Below are 8,771 nucleotides of genomic sequence, written 5' to 3'. Positions count from 1 at the left end.
GTTCAATTCTTCCGATCATGTCAATGCCCCCCATAGAGAAAGGCCATGGGGAAGATATAACATTGAGAGCGTGCGGAGGCACGTGAATCTTATCAGCATAAATTTGACATTTGTGGCATCTCTTGGCGTGTCTGTTGCAGTCTCGCTCCATAGTTATCCAGTAATAGCCGGCTCTTAACATTTTCCTTGACATAGTGTGGCCCGAAGCATGGGTCCCAAAGGTGCCGTCATGTACATCATGCATCAATTTCTCAGCTTCTTGTTTGTCAACACATCTCAATAAGACCATATCATAATTTCTCTTGTATAGGATTTCTCCGTCCAGAAGGAATCTGCTAGCCCATCTTCTCAATGTCTTTTTATCCCTATTGGAAGCACCAGGTGGATATTCATGATTCTGCAAGAATTGTTTGATGTTGTAATACCAAGGCTTTTTGTCATTCACATCTTCATCAGCCTGACTTGGCATATTTTCAATAGTAAACACATGAGCGGGTCTATCAAGACGCTGCACTTTGATTACGAGCACTTCATTCCAGTGATTGACACGAAACATAGAAGACAAAGTAGCAAGAGTATCAGCCATCTGATTTTCATCCCGAGGGATGTGGTGCAGCTCGACCTTTGTAAAGTATGTCAACAGACGTCTTGCATAGTCACTGTAAGGGATCAGCTTCTCATGATGAGTCTCCCATTCACCCTTTATCTGATTAATAACAAGTGCAGAATCTCCATAGATGTCAAGGTGCTTAATTCTCAGGTCAATGGCTTCTTCAACGCCCAAGATGCATGGTTCATATTCAGCTATGTTGTTCGTGCATTCAAAGGTTATTCGAGCAGTGAAAGAAATGTGGTGCCCCTGCGGAGTTACAATAATGGCCCCAATTCCTTTACCATAAGCATTAACAGCACCATCAAACACCAATCCCCACTTGCTATTGGGATCCGGCCCTTCATTGATCAGTGGTTCTTCACAGTCTTTTGCTTTCAGATACATAATCTCTTCATCCGGGAAATCAAACTTAATTGGTTGGTAATCATCAAGAGGTTGACAAGCAAGATGCTCAGCAAGGATACTTCCATTGATTGCTTTCTGAGCTTTGTACACAATATCATATTCAGACAACAGCATTTGCCAACGTGCAATCTTTCCAGTAACAGCAGGCTTTTCAAAGATGTACTTGATTGGATCCATTCGGGATATCAACCAAGTTGTATGATTCACCATATAATGACGCAGGCGTTTGGCAGCCCAAGCTAAAGCACAACATGTCTTTTCATGCATTGTATACCGAGTCTCACAGTCAGTGAACTTCTTGCTCAGATAGTAGATAACATGTTCTTTCTTTCCAGTCTCGTCTTGTTGACCGAGAACACAACCCACTGAATCATCTAACACTGACAGATACATAATCAAAGGCCTTCCTTCCACTGGTGGGACAAGGATAGGTGGTTCCAACAGGTATTCTTTAATGCTATCAAAAGCTTCCTGACATTCATCATTCCATACAACAGGCTGATTCTTTCTGAGCAATTTGAAAATTGGTCCACAGGTAGTAGTCATGTGAGATATGAACCTTGAAATATAATTCAGACGTCCGAGGAAACCTCTGACTTGCTTTTCAGTTTGAGGGGCCGGCATTTCTCTGATGGCTCGGACTTTGTCGGGATCAACTTCAATGCCTCTTTGACTGACAATGAAGCCTAGCAACTTTCCAGATCTTACACCAAATGTACACTTGTTAGGATTCAGCCGCAGCTTGTACTTTCTTAATCTTTCAAACATCTTTTTCAAATACACAACATGCTGCTCCTCATCACTTGACTTCACAATCATATCATCAACATATACTTCAATCTCTTTGTGAATCATATCATGAAACAGAGTGGTCATACCCCTTTGATAGGTAGCACCAGCATTTATCAAGCCAAACGACATCACTTTATAACAGAATGTTCCCCACAGAGTAATGAAGGACGTCTTTTCTCTATCTTCAGGAGACATCTGTAGCTGGTTATAACCAGAGAAACCATCCATAAAGGAGAACACCTTGGATTGAGCAGTACTGTCAACAAGAACATCAATATGAGGCAATGGGAAGTTATCTTTCGGACTGGCTTTGTTCAGATCTCTGTAATCAACACACATTCGAACTTTCCCATCTTTCTTTGGTACCGGTACAATGTTGGCAATCCACTCAGGATATTCAGCTGTCATGAGGAAACCTGCATCAATTTGTTTTTGCACCTCAGCCTTGATCTTAAGAGCCATGTCTGGGCGAGACCTTCTCAATTTCTGTTTGACAGGAGGACATTCAGGTCTTGTGGGTATCCGATGTTCCACAATCCTGGGATCTAGACCCGCCACATCTTCATAAGACCATGCGAAGACATCTGGATAATCATGGAGAAGCTGAGTAATCTTCTTTTTCACCTTTGGCTCAAGTGCTGCACCGATCTTGATCTCTCGCTTGTTTTCTTCAGTACCCAGGTTGATAAGCTCAATCTCTTCCTGGTGAGGCTGAATGGCTCTTCTTTCTTGCTCAAGCAGTCGAGTGATCTCATACGGTATCTCTTCACCATCTTCCTCATCTTCAGCTTCATATACAGGGAATTCAAAATTTGGAGGAACCATAGGGTCACTGTGTTCAACGGGCTTATTATGGTTCAATCTGCATAATATGATTGGGATGATTTTAGAAAAAATGTTTTTTATGCAGATTTTTGAAATTAATAAGAAAATACAGATGTTTTGGTTTTTTTCTGGCATTACCATTATTTCCAAGAAAAAGGCACTAAAAAAATAAAGAGTCGTGAGAAAGACGACAACTTTTTATTGATAACGGCAATGCCGAAACAAACATGCCCTTACAATGATATCACTTTCGCCTTGGGCAGAGCAAAAGGATTGTTATTTTGAAAACAAAGAAAACATGAGCAACAAGACACATTACATGGAAGCATGCATGACTAAAGCAACATCAATGGCCTCCCAATTTCTCACAGTGCCTCCTGGTATAACAAATGTAGGCACATAACTACCCTCAGCAGCATCTTCAGCAATAGCATTGATAAACCCAGCACTGTAGAAAGTCCCTATTGAAACGCCTGAGGTCGGGGAGAATCCAAGGCCCTTTTTATGCTTGTTTTCTAAAATCTGAATCACTTTGCCCCAGCCAGCAGCTTGCCCTTCTTGAACAGCCTTCTGGGCGTCTTTCAGTGAAGCCATACTAGCACTAGCTCTTCGGGGTTCTGCACCTTCAACAGTCAAGCCTTGAAATGACGTCCCTTCAGCGGACCCTGCTTCAACACAAGAGAAAGATGACACTTGGCTAACCAGATACGCTTCTTCACCATGTACAGTGATAATCTTACCGTTCCTCACGAACTTGAGCTTTTGATGCAAAGTAGAAGTGACTGCTCCAGCGTCGTGAATCCACGGTCTTCCGAGGAGACAACTGTAAGAAGCATTGATGTCCATGACCTGGAAAGTGATCTGAAATGTCTCGGGACCAATGGTAATTGGCAAGTCTACTTCCCCAAGAACATCCTTGCGAGATCCGTTGAAAGCCTTAACCAAATAGCTGCTTCCCCTCAGAGAAATTCCATGATGACTCAACTGTCTCAGTGTAGACTCAGGCATTACATTTAAAGATGATCCAGTGTCCACCAGCACATTGGATATCATGTCAGACTTGCAGTGTACTGAGATATGCAGAGCCAAGTTGTGGTGTTTCCCTGCTTCGGGGAGCTCGTCATCACCAAACCCCAAGTTGTTGCAAGCAGTAATGTTACCCACTATTCCATCAAACTGATCCACAGAGGCTTCATGATCAACATATGCCTGTTCTAGTACTTTCATCAACACTTTCCTGTGAGCTTCTGAGCTCAAGAGCAGAGACAAAATGGATATCTTTGATGGAGTTTGCAGCAGCTAGTCAACAATCTTATAGTCACTCTTTTTAACAAGCTTCAGAATTTCATCCAGATTAGACTCCTCAATAGACTGGCCTATTGGGCCGGGGTTCTTGTCAACAGGAGGAGTAACTGGTGGAGTTATTGTAGCAACAGGGGTAACCACTTTCTTTTGGAACAAGGGTGGACGGACCTTTCCGCTTCTCAGAGCTGCAATTTCACCGGCAATGTTATCAACCGTAGCTGGAGATACCAGAGGCACTTCCACCCCATTCTCAATCATGGTTGCATTGTACTAGTAAGGGATTGCTTTTGTAGAGGCATAAGGCACAGGACCAGGTAATCTGATCACTAAGGGTTCAACATTCCTTGGCTGGGATGCACCTCTAGCAGGAGAATCATGGAATACTGGCACAATCACACATACATCACTGACAATCAAGTGTTTGTCATCCATTAGGCTCTGTATATCATCTTGCACTACACAACAACCCATAGGTTTTTGAAGACATTCTGAGCAAGAAGCATGATCGTGATTGAACAAAGAAGCCTGGCAGAGTTTGACATGTAGTGGAACCAAAGGAGTAGCAACATTACGGACATTCAATGTGGGATCCTCTTGAGGAGCGGGGATCCTTTCAAAAGCTTCAATCATGTTAACAGCAGCGTGGTTTGGAAGTGGGTTGTCAAGAACATGAGGAACGTTATTTTCAAAAGTCAACCGTCCTTTTTCTATCAGGTCTTTCATAATATATTTCAGAGCATAGCAACCTTCAACGTCGTGGCCTTGAGCGCCCTGATGGAATTCACATGTGAGATCCTGTCGGAACCTGGGAGGCAATGGTGTAGGTGGAGGCTTGCCTGGCCTTGTGACACAATGTCCCTTAGCAAGTAAAGTTGGGAGCAGCTCAGCATACCGCATAGGTATTGGTGGAAAATAAGTCTTGGGCCGAGAACCCTGTTGTTGCTACTGTTGATGTTGAGCAGGTGACTGTTGTTGTATTTGTTGAGCAATGGCATTAACGGGCACTGGTGGTTGACCCGGTGGCAGAGGATATTGCTGATAGAATGGCGGGAAGAAAGGATGTTGAGAGTACTGCATGTATTGGTAGGGTAGAGGCAATTGAGTAGCATTAACAGGAGTAGACTGATTACCAGATACCATTCCTACTTCGGATTCTTTCCTTTTATGGTGGCCATTACCATACTTCTTTGGCGCACTGGCTGAGGATTCACCCTTCTCAAGAACAATGATACCCTCTCTGACAGCCTCTTCTAGACGAGTTCCCATAGTAACCATGTCAGAGAAATTGTTTGGAGCAGAGACTATCATTCTTTCCTTATATTCTTTCTTCAGAGTCTTCAGGAATGTCTGTGTTAATTCTTCCTCATCAAGCCGAGGAGAAACACGGGCAGCTGCCCCTCTCCACCTCTGAGCATATTCACGGAAGGTTTCATCTGACTTCTGAGACAAGGACTTAAGAGAGTCCCTATTTGGCTTCAAGCGGGTATTGAACTCATAATGACTTTCAAAAGCAGCAGCAAGTTCCTCAAAAGTATGGATATTGTCTTTGCTCAAACCAGTGTACCAATCTGCCGCATCTTCTGCTAGGCTGTCCTGGAAGCAGTGTATCATCAGTGCATCATTATCTGCATAATTGGCCATCTTCCGGACGTACCGAATGACATGGCTATGTGGACAGGAAGATCCATTGTATTTGTCAAAATCTGGCACCTTGAACTTCTTAGGAATCTAAAATCGGGATACTAAGCATAGATCACGAGCCTTAGCAGAAACACCGTTCCCACGGCTAGCTTTGACCTCACGGAGTTCTCCAGCCAATTCTCTTAACTGTTGTTTCATAGCTTCTATTGCAGGGTCTTGTCCACGCGGAGTGTCAACATCAATCACCTGTTGCACAGTGTGTACAACAGGGTCGGTAACAACAGTAGTCACTTGAGGCATAGAAGTACTTGCACCAGCAAAAGTTGTCGTAGGATTCTGTCCTTGACCAGCAAAACCAGAGACACCAGCAGCAGTATTAGGAGAGTAGAAAGCTGAGAGCCCATAAGGACGCCCATTGGGCATAACAAACCGAGCATCAGACACCACAGTAGATAGTGGGATAAACAGAATTGCTTCAGTAGAAACTGGAACAGATGTGGCTGGTTGTTCTTGTGCAGCCATCATGGTGGACATAGCGTCATGAGCCTTAGCCAAGTCTTCTTTCATAGCAGCCAATTTGGCACGGAGCTGAGCATTTTCTTCTTCAAAGTTAGCCATGATTCTTCTCTTGTGAAATCTTGTTTGATGAACTCTATCTGGTTGGTAAACCTTGCGAACACGAGCCACTTTTCAGACTGCGGCGGAAAAACCAGGAGGCAATGAGCACGAGAGAAGTCTTTTGTGACCAATCAATGTATATGATGCATGAAATGTGTAAATGCATATGTAAAAAGACTCTTTTTGTGTTATCGAAGGGTTTTAGACAAATTAGAAATTTGTAAACATTACTAAACAACAATTAACATAAACGGGAAATAAACAACCAACATATAGTTTTACAAGACGATTCCCTTTGAAATGCTAAGCCAAGGGATAGACTTTGAAATGTAAAGCAGTAAGAACAACTGGAAATAACAACAGGAAATGGAGATCCTCAAGCATAGGAGGTGGAAGCATCATCCTCAGACTCAGACTCATAGCTGCAGTATCGTGCATAGAAGTCACGGGCTCCTCTAGCCCTCTTGGAGTCCCTCATAAGCAACCTATCTTTCTCTTCAATCTCTCTCCTAGCCTGTCATACCCCAATTTTTGACCTAAGGAGCGTACATTCATACACCGACACGTGTCTTTTGACCATGACCAGTCTCTGATTTTAAGCGAAAAATTCGACAGAGAGGTATTTTAAAATACCTCATTTTTTGGTTCGAGTCGGGCCCTCTTCTCTTTTAAATTTTATTTTTATTTCTTTTAGTTAAAATTTCCATCTTTTATTCTTTTTTTAAAAAAAAATATTTAATTTTAATTTTAGTCTTTTTTAGTCTTTATCTTTTCATTTATTTATTTCATTTTTAGATAAGTCCAAAAGGTCCAAATCTGCATAGTCATTTTTTTTTCTTTATTATCATTTTCATTATTTGATAAAATCCAAAAAAATCATGCATATTTATCATTTATTTTAATTTTTTTTTTATTTTTGATAAGTCCAAAAATGTTTCAAAAAAAGTCCAAGTTCACACAGGCTGTCACGCCTCATCTCATTCCCATCCATCTCTGCAACAAACTTCCACCCCAATCCTCAATCCAAGCATAAGTCTCTGCATTTTTTAACAAACTCTAACCAAGGATTCCTGTACTATAAAAGAAAACCTGCAGAGTCAAGTAGAAAAGCCAATTTGAACGCACAAAAATTCCCAGGAGCCAATTTTCAACGCCCCAATTCAATCTGCAAAAGAACACAGTGACACAAACAATTCAACAACTCACAGAACATCATCAACCTCAAAAACCTTTACCAACTAAACCGATTAATCTCACAACTTTCACCACAATCAAACCCTTCTTCAAAACCAGAATCGATACCAACACATCAACCATTTTCTCAAACTTTTTTCAAACAATCAAGATTCATAAACCTCATCGACCAACACAACAAGTCCAAAGCAGCACGAAAACTGTGACCCATAAGCTGTTCCAGTACTGAACAGTGTTCAAACCTACCTTATCCAAGCCGGCCGAGATCGCGAAACCACAATCGGTATAAGTCCGCACACGAAGCTGTCACACAGCCACACATCAGCGTTCAAGACGGCCAAAGCATCGGCACCAACGAGTTCGATACAACCCAACAACACAACCGATCAGCACTACACAAAGAACTGAAACTGGATTCGAATTCAAATCCGAATCATCGAAGCAGACAGGGAAGGAAAGGTATGAGTCTCGTTTCATCTATGTGTTTATTTCATTGATTTTTGAATGTGATAAGTTGTTAGGGTAGAAGGGGATTGTATAAAAAAAAAAGAATAAAAATTGAAGAAAGAAGAAGGAAATAACGTGAATAAGAAGAAGAAGTAGGGAAGCTTTTAGTGTTGTTTGCAAAAGGGGAAAGAAAATCGAAAATTAAGAAAAAGAAGAAGATAGAAAACAGAGGGAGAGAACGAGAGCTTGAGGGAAGGGAAGAGTGAGAAAAGCAAAACAAAAAATGAAGGAACATGGGTTTGTAACCCACACATATACTTCCCTAACCGGTTCGGTTCTCCTGGACCCGACCCAGGCTTGAACTGAACCGGTCCGACCCAACACCCAACATTTTTTTAAGCCCAGTTTCTTTTTTTAATATCTACACATCCTGCCTGCTGCTTGCACCCCCTGTTACATCATTTTTATTTCTATTTTTTCATGCATTTCAAACTCTCTCGCATTTTTTTTAATTATGTCGCTTGCATTTCATTATTTCCATATTTTCTAGTTTAGGATGCATATTATCATTCATTTGTTCATTGCATATTTTTTTTTTTTTTATCTCATCTATCTATTGCGTAAAAATTTAGATTGCATATTAGGTTTGGATGCAAATAACTCATGCATTTCCTAGTTTAGTTTTAGCATTGCACATTTTTAATTTAGTTTTTTTATTTATTGTATATAACTTAGAATGTAACCTAGGCTTGATGTAAATTATTTATTCTTTCGTCATTTATTTTTTTTTTTATTTTTTTTTTGCAGACCATAGCATGTATTATAGGCTTTAATGTAATAGTTGTAGGTGCATGTGTGTGTGCGTGTGTGTATGCCTCTATCTCTCTTTCTAGATTAGGTTAACGGTCTTTGTGGTGGTCCAACGCCACCA

This window comes from Medicago sativa, chromosome 6 (genome assembly GCF_051527215.1).
Source record: "Medicago sativa cultivar Bolivia chromosome 6, Bolivia_mono, whole genome shotgun sequence".
NCBI lineage: Eukaryota > Viridiplantae > Streptophyta > Magnoliopsida > Fabales > Fabaceae > Medicago > Medicago sativa.
The sequence above is the reverse complement of the archived record's forward strand: the minus strand, read 5'-3'. Positions refer to the sequence as shown.